The sequence below is a fragment of the Hirundo rustica genome, chromosome 4 (assembly GCF_015227805.2).
Source record: "Hirundo rustica isolate bHirRus1 chromosome 4, bHirRus1.pri.v3, whole genome shotgun sequence".
Classification (NCBI taxonomy): Eukaryota; Metazoa; Chordata; class Aves; order Passeriformes; family Hirundinidae; genus Hirundo; species Hirundo rustica.
The window spans coordinates 7,214,761-7,240,892 of NC_053453.1; the positions used below are offsets into that span (position 1 = coordinate 7,214,761).

Consider the following 26,132-nt stretch of genomic DNA (forward strand, 5'->3'; position numbering starts at 1 on the left):
CAGGTGGAATTTCCTGTGCATCAGTTTCTGCCCTTTGCCTCTTGTTCTACTGCAAGGCTGAACAGGCTCAACTCCCTCAGCCTGTCCTTGTAGGAGAGATGCTTCAGTCCCTTAAACATCTTTGTAGCCTCTGCTGGACCCTCTCACTTGTACTGAGGAGGCCAGAACTGGACACAGTATCCAGATGTGGCCTCACTAGGGGTGAGTGGAGGGGCAGGATCACCTCCCTTGACCTGCTGGAAATGCTTTTCCTAATGCATCCCAGTATATCATCTGCCTTCTTGACTCCTGGAGCACATTGTAGCTCATGGAGCAGCTTGTTGTGCCCCAGAACCCCCAGGTCATTTCTATTTTAGGCTGATTCACACCCTGCACTCTATTGACTGTATTGATGAAATCCACATGTAATCACTCAGGTCACGTGAGACATCAACAACAAAGATGTCTCAATAAGAGGGACTCCCCTTCATTCTCAGATTGTCAGCATAGCAGAGGTCTGGTGCCTCTGTCACATTATTTGGATATTATCAGGCCTTGGTAGTATCAGACCTTGTGCCTTAGCCCTAAAAGCTCTCCTCTGAGAGTAGTAGCAATACCACATGAAACAGGGAGAATTCACATTTTGAAAATCCATTCCCTCTGTGGGCAGTGTTTCAGTTTCATTCTGGGATCATTGATTTGCTGGCTTTGAGCTGCTTTCTTCATCAAGCCCAGAGGATAAGCTTTTTTTGCACTGCATCTTTCTCTTCTATAGCTAATGCTAGTTTATCCTCCTTCAAATCTTATGTAAAGTTTTTACAGGAGAATACGCTCTTCGGCTGGTTTTTTTTTTTTTTTAATATGAATAAACCAGAATAAACTGGAAGATTGTCAGTATATTTTGCAGATTATCTGTGTTCCAACTCTACTCACAGGAAAATGCAAAGTCGATTAAAACCCACCAAGTGTAATAAATATGTTTTTTGATTCTGTCAGCATGGTTGAAGATAAAAGCTAATGGCAAATCCATAATACATTCATACAGATCAAATGATCTGTCAATCCATAAGCTTGCATTCATGACAGATTAACACTCTTATTTTCTTCACAGTGTGCCCCAGTTAGTCCAGCATGAACTTGGTGAGTTAATTTGTCGCTCTGCAGTCAGGGTGTTGGCATGCAGGAAGTTTGTTTGTTACAATAGCATTTTAAATGCTGGAAGTTCCATTTCTTCAGTCTGTGAACTGTTCCTTTCATTGGTTCCTGCTCAGCTCAGCCCCTCAGCACCTCTCAGGTGTACCCCACTCCTTGTTCCCAGTTGTGACCTCCTTGTGATCCTCTTCCAAGCAGTCTCCCTCTTCTTGCCAGCAGCTTCTTTCTCCCAAGTTATTTGTGCACTGAGCCTCAAGCAGAAAACACCCTATATTTCCAGTCACCTAGGGCTTGAGACAACCTCATGATGGGAAATATTTGATAAATTTAACAAGAGGCTCTCCAGTCAGAGAAAACTTGTACATTTTTCAAGATAAATTCAATGATTTGTGTTAGTTACCAACATGAGACTTTTGTCTGGTCCACTGGTTCTGTGAGTCAGGAGTGTTATAGACTTGAACTACAAGTTCTCTTGTATGAACAGACTGTTTTGAGCTAGGACTGTAATCAAAAGAAATAAAACACTGTCTAATGCAATGGCCAAATCAAGTAACAGTGAAAGAGGCTCCATTTGTGTCAATCATAGTTATCTCGCTGATGGATCTGTCCCATTGTTAATGTTAAAACCCTCTTTGTCCTCTTGCCCCAGCTCTTCAGAATTATTCATTCATCCTGAATGAATATTTTGTGCTTAAACTGAATCTTAGAAGCTTATTTAGAACCACTTAAGATCTTAAATTAAATATGAGTGTAATGTGGGGAGGCATAGAAATGAAAGATCCATAATTTTTCAAGTGTAAAATTAAATTCCTCCCTCTTTTCCTCTCTGATTTGATGCATCTAGTACAAAGTATATGGGATTTGAGTAGGTGTACTAAGAAATTCTGAGAGTTTTGATAGATGTATGCATGTGAGAGATATATGACTATTGTAGGTCCACAGAAATATATAGATTAGTTTCTTTTCTGATAAAAATTGCAGATTTTTTTCCATTTACATTTAAAGGCCAACAGAACTGACTTAGGATTTTTTTTCCTATTTTATCTGTTGCATCTCAGGACCCACAGGGAAGAAATTAAAAACTCATCTTCTGGCCAGCATGGAGGCTCAAAGCTTTGATGATTTCAGCTGTTAAACCTGCTGTTCCACAGAACCCATTTTTGACTCCTAGCTCTGCTGCCCAAACCAATGTGCTGATGCTTGGTTGGGAGCGATACGGTTCTAGACAGGGTTAGCAGTTTGTAAAATTTCCATCAGCCTAAGCAGAGCAGTGAGCATATATGTGCATGCATGCATGTGGGCTTTGTTGCTGTTTTCAGCATTCAGGAAACAATTACAGGAGAGCATTAGCTGTGCTTCAGTGCAGACTGTGAGTCTAAAGTAATGACATGATCTTCACCCAGGGACTGAGAGTGCCCCAAAAGGATCAGCAAGACAACAGGGAAGAAAACCTACAACATGACTAATTTTCTCTAGGTTTCTTTTGTGTTTTGAACACCTAACCCTTACATTCAGAATTTTTTTTCTTTTTGGTGGAATTGTGAATAGCTCTTTCCTTTTCAGCAGCTGAACCGATAAACAAGATTTTGTGTTCCTCCACAATTACAGGTCCCTTTATTACAAGGTATAATGCCATCCCTGTATTTTAGCAATGAGAAGCTGTGGAGAAAATGAAGTATGGCCTGAATCAATGGCAGAAGAAGCAAAGATCACTTCTTTCCCAGTGTCAGCATAAAACTCTCAATCATGGGTGTCTAAGAACAATGAAGAGAACAAGAAGCTGCAGGCAATGGGGTGTTACCTTCAGTACAGCCCAGTCCATACACAAGAAGACATGGTTCCTGTTATAAGACCGATATAGCTGCAAAAGGTGAACAACATTTAGTTGACCAAAACACTTTTTCAGGTCTTCATCATCCAAAAATGATTTGTTTCCCCTCAAAAACATTCACTGCATAGCCATTTCTCTTTACCAATGCTGCCTCACTTAAACTAGACAACTATGACCACAGTCCTAGTTCTTTACAAAGCTATTTGCCCATGAAGATAATTAATTTCTGTGGGGAAATGCATAGCCAGCAGCAGAACCAAGAGAAAAGAGCTCTATAATAATAGGTCAGAACTATTTAAAGTGCTCTGGATAATCATTGTGTTGTTGATAAGAAGGATCCAACCCTAGAATTTTCTGTGAAGATGTCCTTCAGCACTTTTTGACTGGATGACAATCATCTAATTTAGATACTGACTTCCCCAAATCTCAGAAAAACTCATGTACATCATGCATTTCCTGCACTCTAGTCATTAAAGCACATGAGATTTTTTTTTTTCTGCTGGTTTTGGGTTCACAATATAATACACAAAACCCCCCTCCAATTATTGGAAAGGCTTCAGTCCAGTAGGTAAACCAGCACGCTGAAATCTGGTTCCAGTCTCATCTCTGTCTTTGGCTCACCTCTTTGTACCTATAGAAAATAGAAGATGATATTTCTCTGTGACCTTGCAGCTGTGTCCTAAGGATAAATGCTTGGAATGTGCTACACGCAGTGAATAGCAGGCAGGTCAGTGAGTACACTCTGTTCTTCTTTGCATGGAGGTAAATTAGATGTGCCTCTGATGGCAGCAGAAATTTGGCCCCATTGGCTGAATCCCATGATCGCCAGGCTTTAGACAGATTTATTCAGCTGGCACCACACCTCAGGCCTAACTTCAATGTTGTGACATATCTTGCAAGGGAAGGTATCTTTTGGGTTGTCAGGGAATATATTGATAGTTAAAGCAGGAACTAGGGGCACGCTGGTAAAACAGGAGATACTCTCTGGAGAATTTTATCTTCTGCTCCCTTCTGAAAGGACTGGTGGAAGAATTCAATAGAGCATGTGGGGTCATCTTTGCTGCTAGCACATAGCAAAAAAACCATTAGATAGCCATTTTTCTGGGGCTCCCTCTACTTTCTAGGCACGTGAATGTTCCTTAGGAAAATCCCATGGGATGTTCAGAGATTCTGGGTTTGGCTGCTGCTCCAAAGTGCTTTTTGGAGAGCCTTTCTAATGTCTGTGGGGAAGAGCAGGGAAGCCAGCTGAAATATGAGGGTATCACTAACACCTATTGAGTCTAAATTCCCCTGGGCAAGAGCTGCTGGTTAGACAGACACCATAGGCAGAGTGCTTGACAGGCTGACTCTGCTTTCTGAAGCCAGAAATCCTACAGCCATGAGCAAGGTGCTGCTGGGAACTCCTCACTGCAGAGAAAATCGCCAGCCCAGAGCTCGTGTTGTGACCTACAGCATGCTGGGGGATCTGGGGAACAAGGGAGCCTTCTCCCCAAACAACTCTTAGTCTATCATGCCTTGAGAAGCACCAGCCTAAAACCTCAGCATACACCAGTTGGGCAAGCACCAGTTATTATTTGTATTAATTATTCATGTATTTCCATTTTATTTAATAACTGAGTTACAACTATTCATATTACTGTCTCCTTACTCCAGCACTTACACAGACCCAAAGGGCAGATGATAAATACATTTAATACTTCCTCAAATGCAAATGTTTTTGTTTGTTTTTCAATGTTTACTTGCTTGACTGAAGCATTTCACTTGAGCCTTATAACCCTGTTAGTTACAGCAGACTGCAAAGTGGGATTCATGCCTGGGTAAAGGTAATTTGCTTGCTTTACAACACCAAGATAAATACTGGTCTGAAGCACCATCATTAGGTCAATCAGGTCTAAGACATTAAATGCCAAAATATTTACAATTCCATCATGATAGCCCCTCTGCTCCTCCTCATCTTTTCCCCAGCAACAAGACCCTTTAAATCTTTAAAATATGGGAAGCAGAAAAGGAGTCATTAATTTTACTTGCACAACAGCATTCACAACTTGACATCTTCTTTAAACCCAAAGGAATTCTGATAGCTAGGGCAATGAATGTGTACCAATATTTGTATTGGAAGGACATAGTTTTCAGGGCTGAATACATATTTTTCTCCTGCAGGAAGTTGACAGTGATGAGAGTATGTAGGATGCTTTACTACTACATTCACATGATGCTACTTAATTTCCCATCTCATCTTGTTCAGCATATTCCTTTTGTGTTTCTTAGATCAATAGAACTGCAGTAAGCCAACAGATTTTTTTTTCAATATTTTGTAGGATTCTCTGTCCTTACCACCATACTTAATACCTATTGTTTTTGGTAAGACAAACTACTTAAATGTTATATTTGCTACTTAGAAGGAAGTTGACTTTATGTTTTGGGGATAAGAAATTCAATTGTAGAAAGCTAAACATATATGCGTGGAGCTGAATGCTTTTGGAAACAAATTCTATGGGCTTTCATATTTGTATCACTGTCATGATTTTGGATGGAAAATGGAAAACTTGTGACGAATGCATAATAGGCCATTGCATTTCTATCTGAGACAGAAGGAACGTGCTCTCTTCTTCAGAAGGGAAGACAGATGAAGGCAAGCAAGCTGCAGAATAAAACAAGAATTAAGTGATAGCCTCTTGATGATCATTGTTCTGCTATCTGTCCATTATCTGTCTGGATGTAGGTAGCAAACACCACATGAATTTAAATAAAACCCATTACTCACACTCACTTACAGATGTGATGGTGGGAGTTGCTTGACAGGTCTTACACAGGAAACTTGGATGTAATTGAGCCCGTTGCTCTGTTGATTCTCCTCCAGGAAAATTCTCTACCTGTGCAGGAATATTTTAAGACCTCACTAAATTTGACAGAGCATTAGGTTTTTTTGCTTATTTGTGTTTTGTATCATTATTGGGTCTCTACAATAACAGATGGTGAAATCTCCTGAGTAAGCCAAATGCCAGTGCTTTTCCTTACAGGATGTCATGCAAAAACACTAACAGCTCAGTTAGAAACCAATGGGCCAGCTCCAGCACTTTTTAAAGTTCCTGGGTGTCTTTGGATGAGTTCCATGACACAGCTGAATAAGGCAGGCAATCTGCTTTGAACACTCCTTTATTATTCCCCGAGTTTCTGCTGAATATCCTATCAAACAGGCTAAAAATCTCTCTTTCTCACTTTCTTTTTACAATACACAGGTTCTTTTAGAGATGAGTAAAATCAGGGCAGTTTGCAGGTAAATTTAAAACACCCATTTGTTTTTCCTTCTTGAATCAGGGACTTCTCAGTTCTGAGATCACCACTGCTGATGGTTTGTGTTTGCTGGCAGCAAACTATTATAGGATTGCACTTGGCATAGGTGACAACCAGCTTGGCCAGGCTTGTCTCTCCTTGGTCTTTTCCCCATGTCTTTCGCTGTGCCATATTGAAGGAATATTGCTTAATAGCTATAATGGGATGTTTACATCTCCTTCATGCTCCTAGAGCTGTCCTAATTGACTCTTTTCTCTCATCATGATTGACTTATCATCTGCTGATCATGAAATTTCAATAAAATTCATAAGTCTCTGTCAAGTGTGACTGTAGGGAAATTTCTCCATCCCTGTAAGTTCCATAGTCCACACTGGTGATATGAAACATGTTGGAGTCTTTTCACCACATTCATGGGCTTTGAAAGTAAGTTGGGATGTATTTATAAAATCCATAGATCTAGATGGTCTTCTATTTATATCTAACTGCATTTCATGTTGAAATTCTTATTTTAAAGTACCTGTATCTATTTATGATCACTTTTTGAGTTAGATTTCCTTTTGAATGAACTGCTGGTGCTCCCTTAACAAAGAGGGGTTTGCTTTGTTGTATCTCTGATCTGCCCAGGTTCTGGGACTGTCTGTAGGACAAGAGTCAACAGCCAACAGCCAGTAATGGACACTGAGTGACACAGTAGCAATAGGGACAAGATGTCTGTCAGCTTCATACAACCCTACTTATGTACAGATGTTTATGGGTTTGGGCTTTCATTATTCCAGGCCCCCTTGTTTTTCAGAGAGATAGGTCCTGAACTTATCCACTTTGGCATTTTCCGTGAGAGAGGAGAGAGGCAGCAGAGACAGAGAAAAGAAGGCGATTCTTATGAAGTGTCTTCAAGGAAAGTTAATTTCTTTTGACTGATGTCTGTGGAGTTTTCATATTTATTCAGAAGGAAATCATGCTCAGCAATTGTCATTACCTCCCAGAGAAGTGCTGCATTCATTTGAAGGTATATTTGACACATATTGTGTCAAAGCTCATGGTCTCTCAAACATGACATGTGACAGCTGAAATTATTTGACATGCTCCAGTTAAAGGAATTGAGAACCAAATTCCCGGGGCTGTGGACAGTTTCTGTACATAAAGCTCTCTTGGAGTATAAAGGAGATTTTTCAAAAGCATTCAAAATCGGTTTTTCCTGCTCTCATAGAGTTAATTCTGGATTCTTTTGATCACCATGGTAGTTCTTCAATATATCTGAGCCAGGTTGGCTGAAATGATCTTAGCAAACAGGATGGGTCATGGACCACTCTTATCTGGATACCATCTGACACAGCTGTGCTATGCAGAGAAAATCTCTGGAGCTCCAGAACTGGAAGGTCCCATTCCACAGATCTGATGTGAATACTGCTGGGGCTAAGACGATCTCCAGCCTCTTCCTAGGAGCTGTCTTGGGAGAGTTATATTGGTCAAAACTCTGTGGCTGGAGATTGATTTAGCCATTAAATGATACAATCATATTCTGGTGTCTGCCACCGTTTAAGAGCTGTAGCTGCAATCTCTGAGCTCCTCTGCCATCAGTACAGATGATCAGAACTGTGCACAGTCCTTGACATGAGGAGCTGCACCCTCATGTGTATAGCTGTGTCTGCCCTCATAAATGAAACCTCTGTGGGACCATTCTGAGGCAATGAGATAATTAGACCCACAGCGGTGGGCACTCATCCAGCTGGCCTCTGCCAGCCTCTAAAAAAGGGGGCCCACATTGTAAATGTATCTGGTGAATGGTCCCCACTATGTCCCCACACATGTCAATGAATTATTCAGAACAATGTCACACGCCAAAAGAACTCCAGGGACCATTCAAGCAATTTCTCAGTATGGGCAATCAGGATTATATTGTCAATGCCTTTTCATTAGCACTGCTTAGTTCATTACTAATACAGAAAGACAGTTCTCACCACTTCTACTATAGAAACCTTCCCTGATGCATTCTAGCACTCGATTTGCTTTGCTAATAGCTGCATCAAGATTGTCCCTGGGCACCATATGGGTCCCTGAGAGGTCCCTCACCCCCAGCTGAGAAAAGTCATGTGCCTCTTCCTACGAGGTCTCAAGGATAAGCTTCCAGGTGCTAACTGAAATTCCTCATACTTTTCTAAAGTTGAAAGCTCCCTAGTCAGTGAATACAACTACCAAGGTACAGACAGAAAGGGTATTTTCTGAAGGTGCAAGGTGGTGTGACTGCCATTGCACAGGATATAATTTGAAACTTGTGTATAAGCCACGTATTTTTGTGAAAATAATAATTGAAGTAGGTATAGTTATAGAGGAGGACTACTACAAAACAGAGGGGACTGATGAGCCTGTTTGAGGAAAGAACACTGTGGCTTCACGTTTATCTTAGTGAAAGGAAAGCAGAAGTTTTTGACAGCTGTCCATAGACACCTCAGGGGTCTGAGTACTCAAAAGGGAGGAGAGTAAAAGACAGTTCTGGAATTAGAACAAATGACTGTAACCTGGTCCTGAATAAACAGACAATGGAAATTATAAAAAAGTTTCTAAACAGCAGAGGAATGAAGTTTTGGAAAAGCTTTCTGACTGCAGGAATAACAGTCAAAAAAGAAAAAAATTAAGAGGGAGCTGAAGAATTCCAAAGAAGGGGTTGGTTATATGACCTGATGTTTCATGACAGCAAGAACTGAACTCAGTGACCAAAGTCATCCCTTCAGGTCCTATCTCTGATGATCTGAAAAGTATTTAAGAAGACCATGTCCCATTGATCTGCAATGACAGAGAATGTGGAGACTGAGTCTCAAGCTCTCCAGATCTAAATGCAGCATGATACCCTTGAGCAACCGTCCTGCCATTCCATATAATAGCAAAAGAGCCCAGGAATATCTTCTGTGGCAATAGTAACTTGATTTACCATGGTTGTGAAAGAATGGACTCAGAGAGTAATTTTTCCTACACTGTAGTATCTTTTCCTGGACATGCTGTAAACATGAGAAATAAATTGACAGATATCTAGATACAAATTTTAAATCAATGAGATCTGAAATGCAAGAGCTTTTGTATCCAAATGGCTGTTTCATGCCCTAAATTCTCTGAGTTGTGCTTAATACTTGCAGCACATAAGGCATGCAAAAACCACCCACTCACTACTTCAGAGCCATTTTTCCTCATCTAAATGAAATTTCTTTAGTTCCATTCATCTTACATCTCATTCAACAGGTCCCTCTGCAGCAGTGAAGGGAAGCATGTTTCAATGTGCTAATCCAGCTCGGAGATGGATTAATTGACGCTCATGCCCCTCTGATCACTAGCCAGATGTCTCTCCCCAGCTGGCAAGCCTTACTAATTTTCTTGTTGTTGTTGTCGTTGTTAATTCTGAGTTTCCAGCCAGCGGGGGCTCAATCAAGGGCAACATGCCCTCTGCCGACATTTTGTGTTCTTTGGTCTGCTTTCCCTTGGGCAAAGACATACAGCTATGAACCTCCTTCCCTGGCTCTTTGTCATCTGGCCTGTGGCCCCTGGAGAGAGCTCTCCTGGTGCAGTTGTGCTTGTGTATCCGGCACATTGGGCCACCACGGGGCTGTGCTGTGAATATTCAAGGTGGGTGAAGGAGGTGTATGAGGCCCAGAGGGCCAATTCCAAGAAGTGACCCAAAATTTCAGGTCTGTGCATTGAATCTTTTGGGGAAAAAAACCAAAAGACTCATAACAGGAGTTAGAAATATTTCCTTCATCAGGCTATGAAAGGAAGTTTTTCAAGATGATGTGAGAGAAAAGTCAAAAATGTTTGAGGACTGTGCATGACTAGACCAGTTGGGACACTAAATCAGGAAGAAATCTAACATAAAGAGTAGTTTGAAGATGGGACGTATGTGAGCTCCAGGCTCTGCTCCTTCTTCTGTCATTGCCCTGATGTCTTGGGCAAGACACTTCACTACTCTGGTGCTTTCTAATGCCTAGGAAAGTCTGAGGTATTTTTAAGGTACTTGCTAATGAGCAAGGCAGAGTGAAAATTAAACATAGTTTGCATCACTGAACATACAGCCATGTATTTTCAGTGTGAAGTTATCTGGCTAAAACCATGATGTTACCACATGGAAAGGTATCAATTTTGGCCAGACTGTAGAACATTGTTTCCTCTTCTCCCATTGCTTGTCTTGGGTCATCACTGTGATCACATTTAGTAGAAACTTAATGTACAAGAATTCGACTGGATGGTACAACTTTTATTCACCTCAGCAGTGACGTCCTCACACACAGGTCACTGGCAGTGGTCGCTGAGGGAGGATGGCTGAGAGCAGAGGCAGCACAAGGAATATTTGAAGATTTGTACAATTTAGCAGCAAGACCCTGAAATTCAGCTATGCATACAGCTCGAGCATTCTGTGAATTATAAAGGTGGAACACTGGTTTTCTAATTTTTCACCAATGGGGGTTATTTATTCCAAGATGTAAAGAAAAAGAATTCCTGGATTATATGAATATTCATCTTTTTCCTTTTTCCAAATCAGTTCAACAGGATAGGAAAGAAAAGCAAACACTTCTCCTTGTTTTTCATTAGAAAAGAAGTTGCAAAATATAGTTTCGTGACAAGGTCAGAGGAGCACAGCTTGAGAAGAGAGAACTAAGAAGTTCATCTAAGATGTAAATATTAGGAATTCAATTGCATTTCTGTGGACCCAGAATTTACTACTCCAGCTGAAAATGTGGATGAGCTCATTTCTTCAGCATCTGAACAGTTGTTTACAATTCATAGGTAAGTAAATAAGAAGAAAATCTCACTCTTGTAATTTAGCATCTTTGTTTTTTTTTAGTTTAGGTACGTGCCTTGTATAAATCTCTTTCCAAAACCACAGATTTCTTCCCACATCAGGCATAGCCCCAGGGAAGTTGTTTTACAGGGAAATAAAGATTTCGACCTTTGATCACTGTAACCCGGCTTCTCACAATCCTGAAAACAAGTTTCTCAAAAATTGGAATGTGAGCAACACACGCCATCAATATCAATTACTGCATTGTTAGGTGGTAAATTTTCCCCACAGGGGGTGAGCAATTCACTTGATGTATTTGGCAAAGGGTTTGATTCTCCTCCCCACTGGCAGCGATGTGGTGCTGACAATCTCTGTTCTTTGATGGGGCACAGAGCAGAGTAAGGGAGAGCAGAGTTAGACTCAAAGCTCTGCGAGTGCAGAGGAAAGCGGGCTCTGTCAAGAGAGGATTTATGCCGTCTGAACAGTGAGCTGCAATCTTTGAAGAAAAGACTTCAAAGAGAAAAGGAGAAAAGAAACAATGTCTAATCTTCATACAAATGCGCTCAGAGGTCTCTGAAATTCAGAAACTTCTAAAATTTAAGAATTAATTATCACTTGCCAGAGGGAAGCTTTATTCACAGGTAAGAGTTACAACAACCCAAGTCCTCTAGATGTAAAACTCATGGACTTATACTGAACTGACTAAAGCTCAGTAAATCACCCTCCTTCCTTTTGGTGTACTTGTACACTTTCCAAGTGTTTGATGTTATCCTTCACATTGTTTATGTGTGAAAGCAGCTTCTAAAATTTTGTCTTTGAAAGGACATGTACTTGGAAATATTTTGGTACAAGAACTGTGACTCACAGGTTCACATTAAAACATGCAACAAAACGATGCCGTTTCTCAGCTCCTGTTGGCTTCTGTTTACTGCAGCAAAAGACAAGATTAAGCAATTGTTCAGCTCCACAGCTGCATAAATAACAAGGAGCACTGGGGGTTACTAAAAGCAAAGCACTGCTGTTCCGATTCCTCTTAGCAGAATGGAGTGTTTAAAATGACCCTCAGGCCAGGTATCCAGAATATCTCAGCACCTCATAGGCTCTCATATTTGTTCCTGTAATACCCTTTTGTGTAAGCACTTCTCATATTGATTTTACATTTGAAATCTGGAAGCTAAGGAGGTGCTAAGACACATGGTTGTGGGTGGGTGGGGGGCAAGTTAGTGGTGAAATGAAGAATTAAGCGTTTAAATATCTGGAGAACTCAGTTACATGATGGTGCAATTGTGCTCAAGAAAGTGACTGATTTATTGTGGGTGTCTGACCAGAGTCATATTCAGGTAATGTGTAGTTTAAATCCTGCGTTTACTGAAGCCGAGGGTGTGAACCCAGCTGGCTGGTGTGGCTCAGCTGCTGCACAGAAACACATTAAACTGCAATAACTTGATTGTGCATCCCAGCCCTCTCTTTTTAAAAGCTCTGTCTGTCTTTCATCTTTAAGAGTTCAATGAAAACAGCTGTTGCAGAAGCTCACAAGAGAGCTGTACCACAGCAGGGAAACAGTTCCCTGACATGAGCAAGAGGGTCTTCAGACCCAGAGCAGCTATATCTGGTATACAACTAAAAACTTGTCTCTCTTAAAATGTCAGTAAGCCAAGGCACCTGTACTGACAGGAAAGGAAATGGAAGACGGAGACCCTATCCAGTGCAGCTACTTTAAAATAACAAAACCCTCTGGCAGGATTGGAATTGCTTCATTTTATGTTTACATCCATATGGCTTTTGAGGTTAAATAGAACTTGTCTTGATATTTGCCCACCAGCAGTCAGGAGGCATCTGTGACTGCTTCCTTGTGCATATGAATACTTTGCATCTCAATAATAAGCAGCTCCAACTATTGTGCACCACCAGCATTGCCAGAGATGGCCAGAAACTGAGTGGACATGGCAGCTCGTGATATGGTTTAGTGGACGTGGTGGGATTTGGTCAAAAGTTGGACTTGATGATCTTGGAGATCTTTTTCAGCCTTAATGATTCTATGATCTACTGCTGCTTAGGAGTCCCTGGCTGTAGGAATGCACCCCCACCCCCCAAGCAGGTATTTCCAAATAAGGAAAAGGGGGTTTAGTTACAACCTTGACTTTTATGGAAAGGCATCAGAAGTTTCTGTGTCCCTCTCACCATGGCTGGCTCTGGCTCAAGAGGAGAGCACCTACTGGGCTTTGGAAATGGTTCTCAAAACCTGTAGCTGTTGCTATTGGCAGTAAGACAAATTATTCCTCCTTAATTGTTTAATACTTGAGAAGGAGCACAGAGGTGCTCAAGTGCTTCTTTGGGGTGTCTTGGTCAGGTGTCAGATGTTTCTCTGGCTTTACAAAATACACCCAAGGAGCCGTCTCTCAACGTTATTAAGCCACTGTGGGAGGTTGCAGGCAGCCCTCAGACTTGATACATCTTGAGGAGCTTATTATGCTCTGGCCACGTGTGAGACTGTATCACCTGGCCATCCCAGAAGATCTAAGTAACTCAAGGTCATTGTATCATCTCAGGTTAGCATCCAGAAGGATGCAAAAGACAGAGTTTGACCCTGGTGTTGCATTACAAGCAGGGTTGTGGGTGTTTGTTTTCAAAGGAAATTTTCTTCTGCGAACAATCAGAAAAATCCCAGGCAGTCTCCTCTCGCTGACTGTGGCAGCTCCCAAGACAACAAAACCAAAGGTAATTGGTGCTGCCTCTCCCTCCGAACGGGAAATGTTGATAGATACTTCAAGTATTTGTTTAACTGTGGATAGTTGACACAGCTTGTGAGAAATTATTCTGGGAGGAAAGGAAACCTCCCGAACTCCTCCACTTCCTTTGTCCCCGGCTCCTGCTGGGTGCTCTGAATTACCCCTCCAGCAATGTCCCTGCCCCGGGGCAGAGTCCTCCATCCTTTCCTCTGGGCTGGCGTTCTGCTGCCGGAGCCGGGGATGCAGGATGCGCGGGGACGCGCAGGGACGCGCAGGGAGCGGCTCCTCGGCGGGCAGGGAGCGCTCCCGGCATCAGCGGGGCCAGGCTGTGACACCCCAGCCCAGGTGGGGTAGGTCAGGCAGACTCAAAACCGGCAATGTGCTGCTGAGCTATTTCTACCCAGTGGGGGATATCTGCTGTGTTGTTGGAAGATTTTTGGTGTCACTTATCACATGCTCGGTATAATGCATTGCCTGAGGCATAATTAAATTCAAAGGGCATGTCTGTGTTGAAAGGGAGGGTTGCAATTTGTTGCTGTTAGGATTTTTCATTAAAAACTAAGTAGGTTTTCTGACTGGCAGGAGGAATGGTTGCAGAACAAAAATGCTACTGAATACGGGGAAAGCAAAGGCTTTTCTTTTTCTTCTTCATTTTTTTTTTTTTTTTTTTTTTTTTTTTAAATAACTACCTGCCTGACATCTCCACACTGACTCTGAATAAAGTACAGCATTTAAAAATAGTGGGATTGTAAAAGTAAGACAAGGCAAAGAAAAGAAGAGCCTTGGCATTAAGAAAGGTCGGGCAGGTGATAGGTATATTATATATACAAGATTGTATGTGTATATCAATCAGTACACACAAATATCTGTATCTATACGTGTGTGTGTGCGTGTATGTTTTATCTCCAGAGGAGAAATTTCCCTTTGCTGTCGAAATTTTCTTGAAAGCTCAGTTAATTAGTTCTCATAATACCCATGGAGGCAGGCGTTAGTATCATCCTTATCCACAGATGAGGAGATAGGAAAGAGCACAGAGAGCAGGATGCACAGAGAGATTAAGGGTTTTCTGCTACAGTGAATTCAGTGTAGAGCTGGGAATTCAGTCCAGCAGGCAAAATCCTAACCCTATTAAAAGCAATGGGAGACTAACTTATGAGAAGCCTGGATCTGGCAATTTTTGCTCGCTTTGTTCAAACCTCTCTGATCTATTCAGAGCTATGGGTGTCCTGATGATGCTTTCAGAAGAAAACTACACCTGTGATTGTGTACAGCTCCTGGTCAAATCTCAGCGGAGTTCCTCAGTTTCAGAGCTTCAAAACAGGGCCTGAATATTTCTTTGAGGGACTCTGTACCATATATTTACATATATCTTAAAAATAGTCTGGGGTGATAAGTGAAGTAATTTAAGATCTTCCTAAATAGAATACTATATTCTCCCAGGCCACCAGGGTCACAGAACTGAAATTTTACATCCCTAGTTGCTATATTCCACCTCACAGTGCTATCAAAAAATGACTGGAGGATTTCAGCTAAACAGATGAGCTACTTTTAAATTAGATTGGGTAAAGCAAGCTCATTAAATTAAAAAAAAAAATAATTATAATGTTCTCATTTTATAATGGCTTTGTTGCCTTCTTGCTTATATACTTGTTCCAGGGCAGTATTTTCATGTTATTAGGGTGCTTTCAGCTCTTATTTTTAAGCTCACTTCATTAGTGTTGGTAGAACACTTTGAAGTAGAAAATGTGAGTGCTAAGTGGTATCGCTGACACACTTTCAAGGCAATGCTTTTGCCTTCCCAGAGGTCATCTGAAGCAAATTTGACACACCTGCAAATGTGCACAAATTGGTGCTGGCAGTAGAGGGACAAATTTCCCTCAAAACCGCTGCAGCAGCTGTAAGCTGGCTGCAAGTGTCTGGAAGAGGATTCCTCTTTCCAGCAGGAAGCTGCCAGCCTTGCTGTGAGGAGTCTGGCAGTGAAGCAGCTGTGGAGCAGAGCTCCACTGTCTGATACTTATGCGCTGGATAAAAATTCCCTAAACTCATCTGGAAGTCTCCCAATGGCTCCTCCAGTGTTGGGCACTGAGTCTCCAATTTCTTTTTCCTCAAAAGGGCTGTAATGGAATGAGGGGTGTTGGAAGGAGCACAGTGTGTAGGGTTGATGTGGGAAAGGCTGCTGTGGTGGGCAGAAGATGCTGCAGCTCTTCAGCCATGAGGACAGTTTCATAGAATCATAGAAAGGCTTTGGTTGAAATGGACTTTAAAACTCATCTGGTTCCAATGCACTGCCGTGGACAAGGATACCTTTCACTACACCAGGTTGCTCAGAGCCCCATCCAGCCTTGCCTTGAACAATTCCAGCGATGTGGTGTCCACAGATTCTCTGGACAACCTGTGTCAGGGCCTCACCACCCTCAAATAAAGTATTCCTCCCTAACATCTAACATCTGTATCTTGGGGCTTGTCCACTGATCAGAGGTTTGCCAGTTGCTGTTGAACACCAGGATTTACTGCTCTTTTCCCTCCAGCCTAGAGCATCCCAGGGCAGAAGATAGGTTTCTAACACCTGAGAAAAGGCTTACCTGTGAAGAGTGGTATCCACAGAGTCCTGTGGCACATTTGAGAAGTCTGTGGCATCAAAATTAATTTTGAAAATTGCTGAAACCATGGCCTGGCTACCTGTATCCCTTCCCCACCACCTCCTGGAGTATGGGATCACAGGAGGGATCCTGTTGGCCTTGGGGTATGATTTGGACATGCACAGTGCTGCTGCTGGTGTAAAATAGGAATCTGTCCTGGCACTGTATGGCCTTCCCTCTAAACTGCAATAGCACAGCTGCCCTGCTTGCTTGTGGCTCTGATTTATTACCTTGTCGTATTTCAAAAGCTGAAGCAGGTTGAGCTTGGTCAATGTTTAGTTGGAAAGGTCTCCAAGGAAAACACAAGAGCTAGAGGAAATGTTCCCTGAGTCAGAGTCAGGGCAATAATCCAGTGTGGTGTTAAGGATGTTGCTTTTGGTCTGATTGCAAAATCAATGTATGGGCCACTAGTGGTCTGTGGGGAGGGACTGTAATACTCAACATGACTGGGCAATAACTGACTGGTCTTTCTTTTCTTACAAGGGTCAACTCTACAGTGGGTGTAAATTGGATGAAATGGAGATGATGAATCTGGTTGATTGCTTTCGCTGTTTTGTCTCATTACTTGGATTTAGAGGTTTGGTTGTTTTTCTTTGTCATCTTGCTTTGTGTGTTTCATGATTTCTTAAATGACATGGAATGACATAAGATATAAATATTTAGCAAATTTTTTCCTAATAAATTTCTGAACTTCTGGAAATTCACAACTTAAGGGTCCTCCTCAAGGTTTGGGGATCTTTTCTGCCTAAAAATATTGTTATGTGGACTTGAATTTTCCCTCATCACTCCCAAAGAATTGTCTGAAATCTCACACTGCTCACCACTGTCTGCAAGGTTGGATCCATTATCTGCCAGTTTCTTGTACTGAGCACCACCTCAAAGAAAATCAGCCACATCTCTTACTATTTCCTCTGCAGATGTTTCAGATACTGGACTCCATCTGCCAGTGTCCTGGGATGGTGCATTTCCCCACATTCATCACATAGCTTTTTTGAAATGGCACCCGTCAAGGAACACAGACATTTTTCTCCTGTGAAACAAGCTGCATATAATAGAAATCGCAATCCCTCTTGTTATAGTAAAAACTATATTAAAAGAACACTCATCTGAATTTAAGGAGATAATAAAAATGAACAATTTCATCCGTGCACCAGTTTGGCTTCTCATGTTTTTAAACAAATACCCATCCTTCATCTATCCTCCACTCTTAGCACAGAAAGAAATATTTTTCCATGACATGGTGGAATTCAGATTCAAAAGCTGTGTTTTCATCTCCTAATTCTTTTTTTTTCTGGTTTAACAAACTGCAAATTTGAAGTATGAAAGGTACTAAATGTTCTCATACTAAAAACTGCAAAGCAAGCAGAGAATCTCTACCTATACTGTTATTGCAGGCAGTCATTTCAAGAATGAACTGACCAGTTTTGAGGATGGCAAGGTGTTTAAGACCCACTATAAAAAGACTCTGTGAATGTAGTAATTAGCTCTGGCCCTCCACTGGGAAAACAGAGCCTTGATAAGCACACTACAAAACCCCTGTCAGGAGTACAAGTGCTTTGAAGAGAGCATTGAAAGGAATTTTGCTTCAGAATATAAGAAAGTATGGAATGTGAGATTTCTCAAAGGAGAAGATTATGCTTTATTTGGGCTTTTCTATACAGATTGAGGAACAGAATGTGAGAAAACTTCACAACTTATTTAGGAACACAGATATTTGCTGGCTGGACTGCACCCAAGTCCAATCTAGCCTAGCATTTTGTGTCAGAGAGTGGCCAGCACCAGATGCTGCAGGGGAGCATCTGAACAGGTCGTGTTTCCACAAGTGGGCAAAACATCTCCCTAATTTCCAGTTATTGCTGCTACTGTTATGTGAAGATTTATTTTCTTTCTACAGCACAAAAAATAAGCAGAGGTGTCTATTTCAGACTTTAGATATCGTTGCCCAAAGCATTAATTGCTTCCTCCCAGTCATACACTGAATGAATATAATGAAGCCAAAAAACCTGGCTCCCAAGCCTGCATTCCGTAATTCCAGTGCATATTTCCAGTAGAGATCCCCACAGTCTGGGATGTGGCATGGAAATAACCACTCTCCTTTGGTCACACAGCAGTCAAGGCAAGTGGGAATCTGCCCTGTGGTTTTGAATGAGGTGCAGGACTCTTTCAGCAAATCAACATCTCCCAGCCCTCACAGAGGGGACGCAAAGGAGGTGTGGGCCAGGCTGGGACCCTGTTGGCGGGGTTCTTACTGGTACTGGCTGCCTTACAGGTACTGTGCTGACTGATACTGGGCAAGCTGTTTCTCATCTGTGTTGTCTCTACAGAGCAGAGATACTGACATTTCTCTTCTTTGAAAAGTTGTGTGATTGACAGCTGTGGCTAAAAAATAACTGTAGAATATGTCAGAAGAGATTGTTTCTTAGGACTTTCGGCTCCACCACTGAAACTTCTTAAAACCACCCACAAAACTCGTCTATAGAAGAGAAAAACATCTTCACCTCCATGCAAAGCTGTGCCTTCTGTTCCTCTTTCAGAATTAATCTGAGCCTTTGACTTTTAATTCTCGCCTTTGGCTTTTTTGTTGTCATTATTACTATTATTGAAAACACACAGCATAAACTTAACTGAGGTCAGATCCCTCATTGAGCTGCAGTGGAGGAAGGGCATTTGTACTGGAAATTAATATGGCTAGCATGTCTGCCTTGGTTTTGAGGATAGTGTTTTCATGTTCTTTTCCTTTCTTCCCCAGCTTTCTCCTCTTTTGTATCTGCCTGCTTCTTTCCCGTTTCTTTCACAGCCGCTATTTTTGCTCCAAGCAAAGAACTCAGTCATGCTCTCACTCTCTCACGGGCTCTTTGTACACTTGAGGTCAGGCTAGCAAACCTCACTGGAGCCAAGCTTTGCACCATTCCCTTGCCCTTTTCATACCCTCTGCCTCGTCAGTGTTCTCTGTCCCCCGGGTTTTCCCGCGCTCCCGGGGGCAGCAGTCCCTCACTGGCACATCTGGCTGGGCTTTGCCTGGGTGCTCTCAGTGGCTGCAGTGCAGAGCTCCTGTTGGACACTGGGCCAGTCACTCATCTCTACTCTGACATATTTTATCTGTTCCAACCACATGATTTTCAGGGAAAGGGACAGTCTGTTACTCTTTGTCATTACCCACTGTAGCACAACACAGCTCCCCTGAGGTTCAAGGCACCATATGCTTCTTTAAAAACACAATCTCTTTGATGTGCCCTCACGTTCCTCTGAAACCACTTCACCCTCATGTCCCTTCTTCTCTCTACTTCTCTCTTTTAACAATGTCTTCCTTTTCAGCACTGTGGTCCTTCTTCCTTTTCCCCATGCTGCCCTTGCCCTCCTCCAGGGCTGTGCTGCCAAGCCTTGGGCAGCTGCTCTGTGTTGGAGATGGGGCTGGGACCAGAGGACACCCAGGATCTGCCAGGAAGAGTCAAACCACTCTGTCTCCTCTCCCTTGTGAGGGAGCAGGGATTTCTATGCCTGAACCTCAGTGGGCAGGGTACTAAAAAAAAGAGGAGGCAGAGCTGTATATTGAGCTTATCAGAGGTAGCGTAGCTTGTAGAAAAGGCTGTATGTACAACAGGGAGCAAACCTTGCTGGAAGGAGTGTTTAACACCTGATTTGCAGAGCCTCATTCCTTGCAGACCTGCACTAATTTTGTTCACTTTCACTGCCTTCCATTTTCTCATATCTGCCCTAATCTATGTTTCCCTGTATATGGTTTTGTCCAGTTGTATTCAACCTTTCTCCTACCATTCCCATCAGTGTGGCCTATGGGCTTCTTCATTCCAACCAGTGCTCCTAAAGTTCCTTGGGAGTGACGCTCCAGTGAGGCAACAATTAATTCCTGTATCTGTAATTTGTTTATCTCCTTCTGTAGCGGCTTACAACAAGCCTCAGGAGAGGGATATAAATGATGAATGCAGGTTAATAACACGGGAGTCTGCGGAAAATTGCATTAAAATGGCACAGCAGTAATGGATATAAAAACAACTGAAGCATGTGGTGAAGTCCCTACTATATCAAAATATTTCCACTGGTAATATACATTGTAGTTTGTGCTAAAAAATCTGAAATTTTAAAGGGATAAAAAATTAATACCTCTCTTCTAGGGAGAAGAAAGAAGGTTAGGTAAATTATTCTCAGTCATTCCAATAGGTGAAAAAAAATAAGCAAAATGAGTGAACTTAATCCTATTTAATTTTAATCATTAAAAGGCCTGGAGCCTAGCCATGTGTGTCAACAGAGCTCCCTCTCTCATCAGTGCAGAGAGGCAAAGACCTCGAGGGAGACAGAAAAAACCCAACCCAGAAAAAAAATGCTTAAAAGCGGGGACACTGGCACTCCCTTAACTTGAGGAGACTAATTTATCAGGTTTTATGTAGGCAGGATGTCTAACCCTTCCAACAGCTACACTTGTGAGCTTTCTCCTTCCATTTTTAAAAAATGGCCTCAGGTCGCTACAGCCAGACTAAGATTAGCAGAACTATTTGTAGTTTCTGGTATTCCAAAAAGGAGGTAAGAACATTTCTATTTGCTTAATAACACAGAGGCAGCTCATGGATTTCACTATCTGCACTAGAAACTCTCTGCCGGATGTGAGGTGTTGGAAGCTGAGCTACACACTCATCAGGATGCTTAACAGCCTATATATCATATTTGTGAACATTTTGTGTGCCTGCATGAGCTGAGGGGGAGCTACCTGTGTGAGCTGACATCACAAAGGGGTTTCAGGATACCTGCCACAAATCTTCAATCAGGCAAACAAATTGGTGGAGTTTTACCTTCTCATGACAGTTCATAATTCTGCTTTAACAGGTTGAAAAAAGCTGTCAAGAAGTGATGTGGGAAACCGTCACACTAATGTGGAAAGGGAATTCTGCTCCATTTTTTCCCAGTAATAAACAGAATGAGAACGGAACACAGTCATGGGGGCACAGCGGGACAAAAGTGTAGGACATCCCACCCAGCCATCCCAAATCAGATTGGGATTGTTCTGTGTCAGGATGATGGCAAAAGGATGGGAGCTACCTGCTGAACTAAGAGCACAGTGTCCTAGGTTACAATGTAAAATGTGCCCAAAGTATGTATTCTATCACCATCTACATGAAATGTTGTTGTGCACCACTGTTTCCCTTGCCCCCTCCCTCCAGACTATCTTCTGTTAATGGCCCATCAATGCCGTCCTGCATGACTCATAGATAACTCTCCCCAGGAACTATCTCTGTTTAATAGGCAATCAAGGACCCATTGCAAAACTGATAAAATAATATCAGTCCATTGTGAGATGCTCCGCCCAGGGGGAGGAGCCAAGAATTCCCACCTGGATATAATCGGGGCCTTGGGACAGCACAGGCAGCCTTACCCACTGGACTCCCAGAGGACAAGAGCTACCAGACCTTTCTGCAGGAACACTGCTTCAACAAGACCACTTCATCTGGACTGCTACCATCATGGTTTCAGGTTGTATTCTGACTCTGTCAGTGATCTTTTGTATCATTGCATGTGTTTTATTTTATTTTGCCTTTTTTTTTTTCCTCTCCTATTAAATTGTTTTTTCTGGCTTGGAGTCTCTCGCTGGTTTTGCCTTCAAGCCAGCACACACAGGTAGGGTGTGTCATCATGGAGAGATGTGTTTCTACTAATACACTTCAGCACAAATAGTGCTGATGCTGGTTTTTGAAATGATAAAGAGGCATTGGGTAAATCCTTTGGCTGGAGGTGCATTCCCAGGGAGCCAAGAGTGCAAAATCCCACTTCAATAGGATAATGTAGAAGAAAGCGCTGCAGAAAAGCATTTAGTGAAAAAAACTTAATACATATAGTTGTCTGTTCTTCCAAAGCATGAGCCAGAAATCTGTCTGAAATGCTGTTTTTCAGTGTGTGTTCTGGGAACTCAGTCTGCTTCTAAGGTAAGATTTTTTTTTTTTTTTTTTAAATGCTATTTCTCAATAACAGTAAAATTTCAGTTTTCAGCCTGTGGCCTGTGATTCTTCATGGCTCCAGGATTAACTTCCTGATATCTATGCTTTTCTACTTTTTTGAGAAACACAATCCTAATGATAATATATTTTCAGCAGAATCTGCATCCACAGGGATAAATAGGAAAGGTTTAGCAAAAAGGAGTTAAAATCACTGGTACAAAAAGGTTGTTTTTGAATTCAACATGAGAAAATTGATAAAGATTCCTCTGGGCTTTTTTTTTTTTTTTTTTTTAATTTAATGGCAACACCTTGATTAATGGAAGAACACCTACCCCTGTATAAGGAAAGATTAAAATGTGAAAAAGGTAGATGGTGAAAATCATTGATAATATCAACAACAATAACTGTCCTTGTCCAGGGAAAGTAGTGAGGAAAGTGCTGAACTGGAACCAGACTGCCACTTTTATTGTAGAAAATATAAATGTAGCATTGAACTCTGCTAGTTCCCATCAGGCTGTTCTTAGATACTCATGGCATCAATTTTAGCAAAATGCAGATTTTTGGGGGTATTTTATTATACAGCAGGATGGCTGGTTTGTAGGAGAAATGTTGCTGGATTTGCCACAGCAATCTGCCAGACGCAGCATCACGAACAAAGTGGTAAAAATATGAGCACATTAAAGATATTGAGGATTCAGCTGATCCAAGATGAGCCTGCAAAGTGCATTTTCTTTTACATGTCTTGAGTTTGCTCAGTGGAATAACAGTCTGTCAGGTAAAAATAGTTCACAAAAGGAGAAGATGCTTTCTCCTCGGTGTTGTCTCTGTTTCTCACTTCCTACATGTTGAGATGTCGTTTGCTTCTGTGACAAGTTTGTGTTGAATATCCAATGGAGAATTAGCAGGTGGAACAGAGATCAAAGCCCTACCCTGCTTAATATCTGCAGCATTTCTCAGCTCTCAGAACCAAACCAAACCACAGAAAAAAATCATTCAGGAAATAGGCTGTCAAATGACCAGATAAAACCCACGATCAATAGGAACACTGAGGCAAAATCCACATTTTTGAATAAATCATGTAGATGGTCATTCAAATCACAGAACTCAGATGTATGATATAAGCTACTGGTAAAACTTTATGAAATTACAGTCTTTGCTGTTATCTTAATAATCTTTAGCTGCTTGTTCATCTGTATTTGTGGAAAACATGGCTTTAACTCTCTCAATTCACCATGCTAGTCTCTTTTTAAAAAGGTAATAGCATCTTTCATATTCTCCTAGGGCTGTTTTGCTTGACTATGACATATGTATTTGTCAAAGACAGATGTCCAGAATTATGAAACATCTAGCCTAATTCACAATTTTTTTAAACACAATGTGAAATTAGGAACCAAATAGTTTTTAGACATGAGTTCTGTACCTCTAGTCATCCACTGACAGTTGGGATTTATTTTAAAAAATACATTAACTCTGGGCTGGAACAGTTTAAGAACAGTTTGGACCTAGTAATATATGAGTCATAAGGAGAGTTGTTTCCTGGTTCTGTGAGTACTTTTTGACTGATTTTAGCAGTAAATATGAAGCCTGGTGAGACAAACAAAGGTTTATCTATAAAAACAGCCCCTTTCATCTATTTAACTACAGCTATGATCACAAGAGGGCTAGTACTAGTGGATTTGTGAATTCAAATGGTACAAAATAATAACTTGGTCTGCTTTCCTGGTATTTATGGTTCTGTAACTCAAAAGTTATTCAGTGAAAATCAGTGGAGGTCCTTCAATTTCATGCCAGAGATACTTTTTTAAGCTGTAAAGGCATTAGGAAAAAAACTCCTACATTCCTGGATGGGAATATGTTAATATTAATTTTCAGTTTTGTAATTCAGTTCTAGATTAGGAAAAACTAAATCATCAAAAGCACTAGTGCAGCATCATCATCCTGGTGGGTCAGTCCTGGGGACAAAGTGTAACAGGGCTATGAGCAGTCCCTGTGTAAGTGCAATGGCTGCCTGTATTGTCCTCTGCCACATTAAGAGATACTGGGGCAAAGGTGTGTGATTACAGACCCTTAGTACAAGGAGAGAACATAAAGGTGAGATTTTTTTCCAAATCCCCGAACCCTGAAGTTGAATACAGCCCAGGTTATAAGACTGGAGCAATGCAGAGGGTGAGTTCTTTTCAGGTTCTGCAGGGGAATATCTTTGTAATTGTTGCTATTACCTGGTTAAGACACGCAAAGCCAGAGTAACATCTTGAACTAATCACTAGGATGATTTTAGTATGTAAAGGAATGAACCTTTTAACCAAAATCACATCCATTGAACAGAAGACAGGTGTTGTAAAGGCCTTGTCCTGATCCTGTTAATACTCCGGTCATTTGGGACTAAAAGTGAGCTGACTTGGTGAACAAGCAGAAAATCCAGCAGGTGGGGAAATCTTTGCAAGGTTATGGTATTTGGGAATCTCCAGGATGCTTTGACAGCACCAGAATTCCCCTAGCTCTAATTGAACCAGCTTCAAAACAGGAGACACTGCAAAGTGCATCAGAGGAGGAGGAATAAAAGGTAGCTTTGAGGAGGAGAAAGGAATACATGAGGGAAATCATGAGAATCCACTCCTGGGGGCTATAGGGCTCAGGTTCCATCTGTTTTATGCAGAAAGGGCAAAGTCTAGCCTTTGATTGGCGATCTTCAAATGCATGACAGCTTTCAACCGAAGACAGCAAAGGCTAAAGAAAGAAAATAAAGAACTCAACCCACCAGGCACCAAATTTAAACTAAACTAAACTCTGGTGAACCCTGTCAGGGAATCTGTGCTCAAAAAGGAAATCAGGGAACCTGAGGTCTCAGGGGCTTCTGACGTGAGGAGGAAGAACAGGTATTTATGATACTGCAAACGCCTCTACATGAAAACTGGAGTCTAGCAGAAGTGACTTTCTGACAGCACCACTTGGAAGGAAATGTATTTGCTTTAATTTGTGCTATGCAACCTCCTCCACACTCAAACCACAGAAGCTCTGAGCCCAAATCAGCTTTATGAACAGGAAACAGTGTTTTAGTTTAAGAATGTTAAATTCTTCTGGCTTAGGAAATTGTTGCTTCAGTCTTTATTATAACCAAGATGAAAGTTATCACATATGCATAGTATGTAAACTGAGAAGAGTTTGCATATCTGAGTACCTTAATATTGGACCAGTGTGTTGACACTATGAGATGACTGAAAGAGTAACTTAATGTTTTCTGAAAGGTCTGACATGCAAATCTTTCAAATCAACAAGATCAAGATGAACAGTGAGCTTAGACTTGAATGCTTGCCAGGTTTTCTAATGTATTTCTTTCTCACTGTAACACAGTTTTAATTTGGCATCCCTGAAGATTATGGATGGCTAATTCACAGATCTACTGACTTTAAAGGCAAGACATAGGGGCCATAACTGACTTTCCAGCTTGGCCTCTTGCATAATGCAAGCAAAAACACTGCCCTGTATTATTTCCCACTTCAAGACTAATAGTTTAACACTAAGAACTTAGGAAGATTTGAACTGGGTTAAAACAAAGGCTCCTGTTGCCCATGTCTGTCATTATTCAGTCTCTGGGAGAGGTCATCTGCGTACATTTAAGGAAGCATAGGTGTAACCGTGCAAGAGATCCCCAAAGCACAAGTAAGTTGTTGCTTTCATGTCTGGTTAAAAAGTCAAACCTCAACAGAAAAGCAAACTCTGAATTCTGAGAGAGAAAATTCCTTTTACAAGACAAGCTTATCTCCAAATAATAAAGATAGCTTTGTGGGATCTCAGACACATTTT

General features: G+C 41.5%; 1 protein-coding gene across 7 annotated transcripts in view; it reads right to left on the reverse strand.

Moving 5' to 3' along the window:
- Window positions 1-26,132, reverse strand: part of GRM3 (glutamate metabotropic receptor 3) — a 104,069-nt gene that overhangs the window by 59,919 nt on the left and 18,018 nt on the right. For 2 of the 7 annotated variants that reach the window (XM_040062786.1, XM_040062785.1), the window contains exon 2: window positions 5,737-5,835. The exons of 3 other annotated variants lie outside the window; for them this stretch is intronic. The gene's annotated coding sequence lies outside the window, so the exon portion shown is untranslated. Of the gene's footprint in view, window positions 1-2,932; window positions 2,993-5,726; window positions 5,836-26,132 lie in introns of all 7 variants that reach the window. 2 more of the 7 variants (XM_058420353.1, XM_040062784.1) reach the window with 2 other exon arrangements.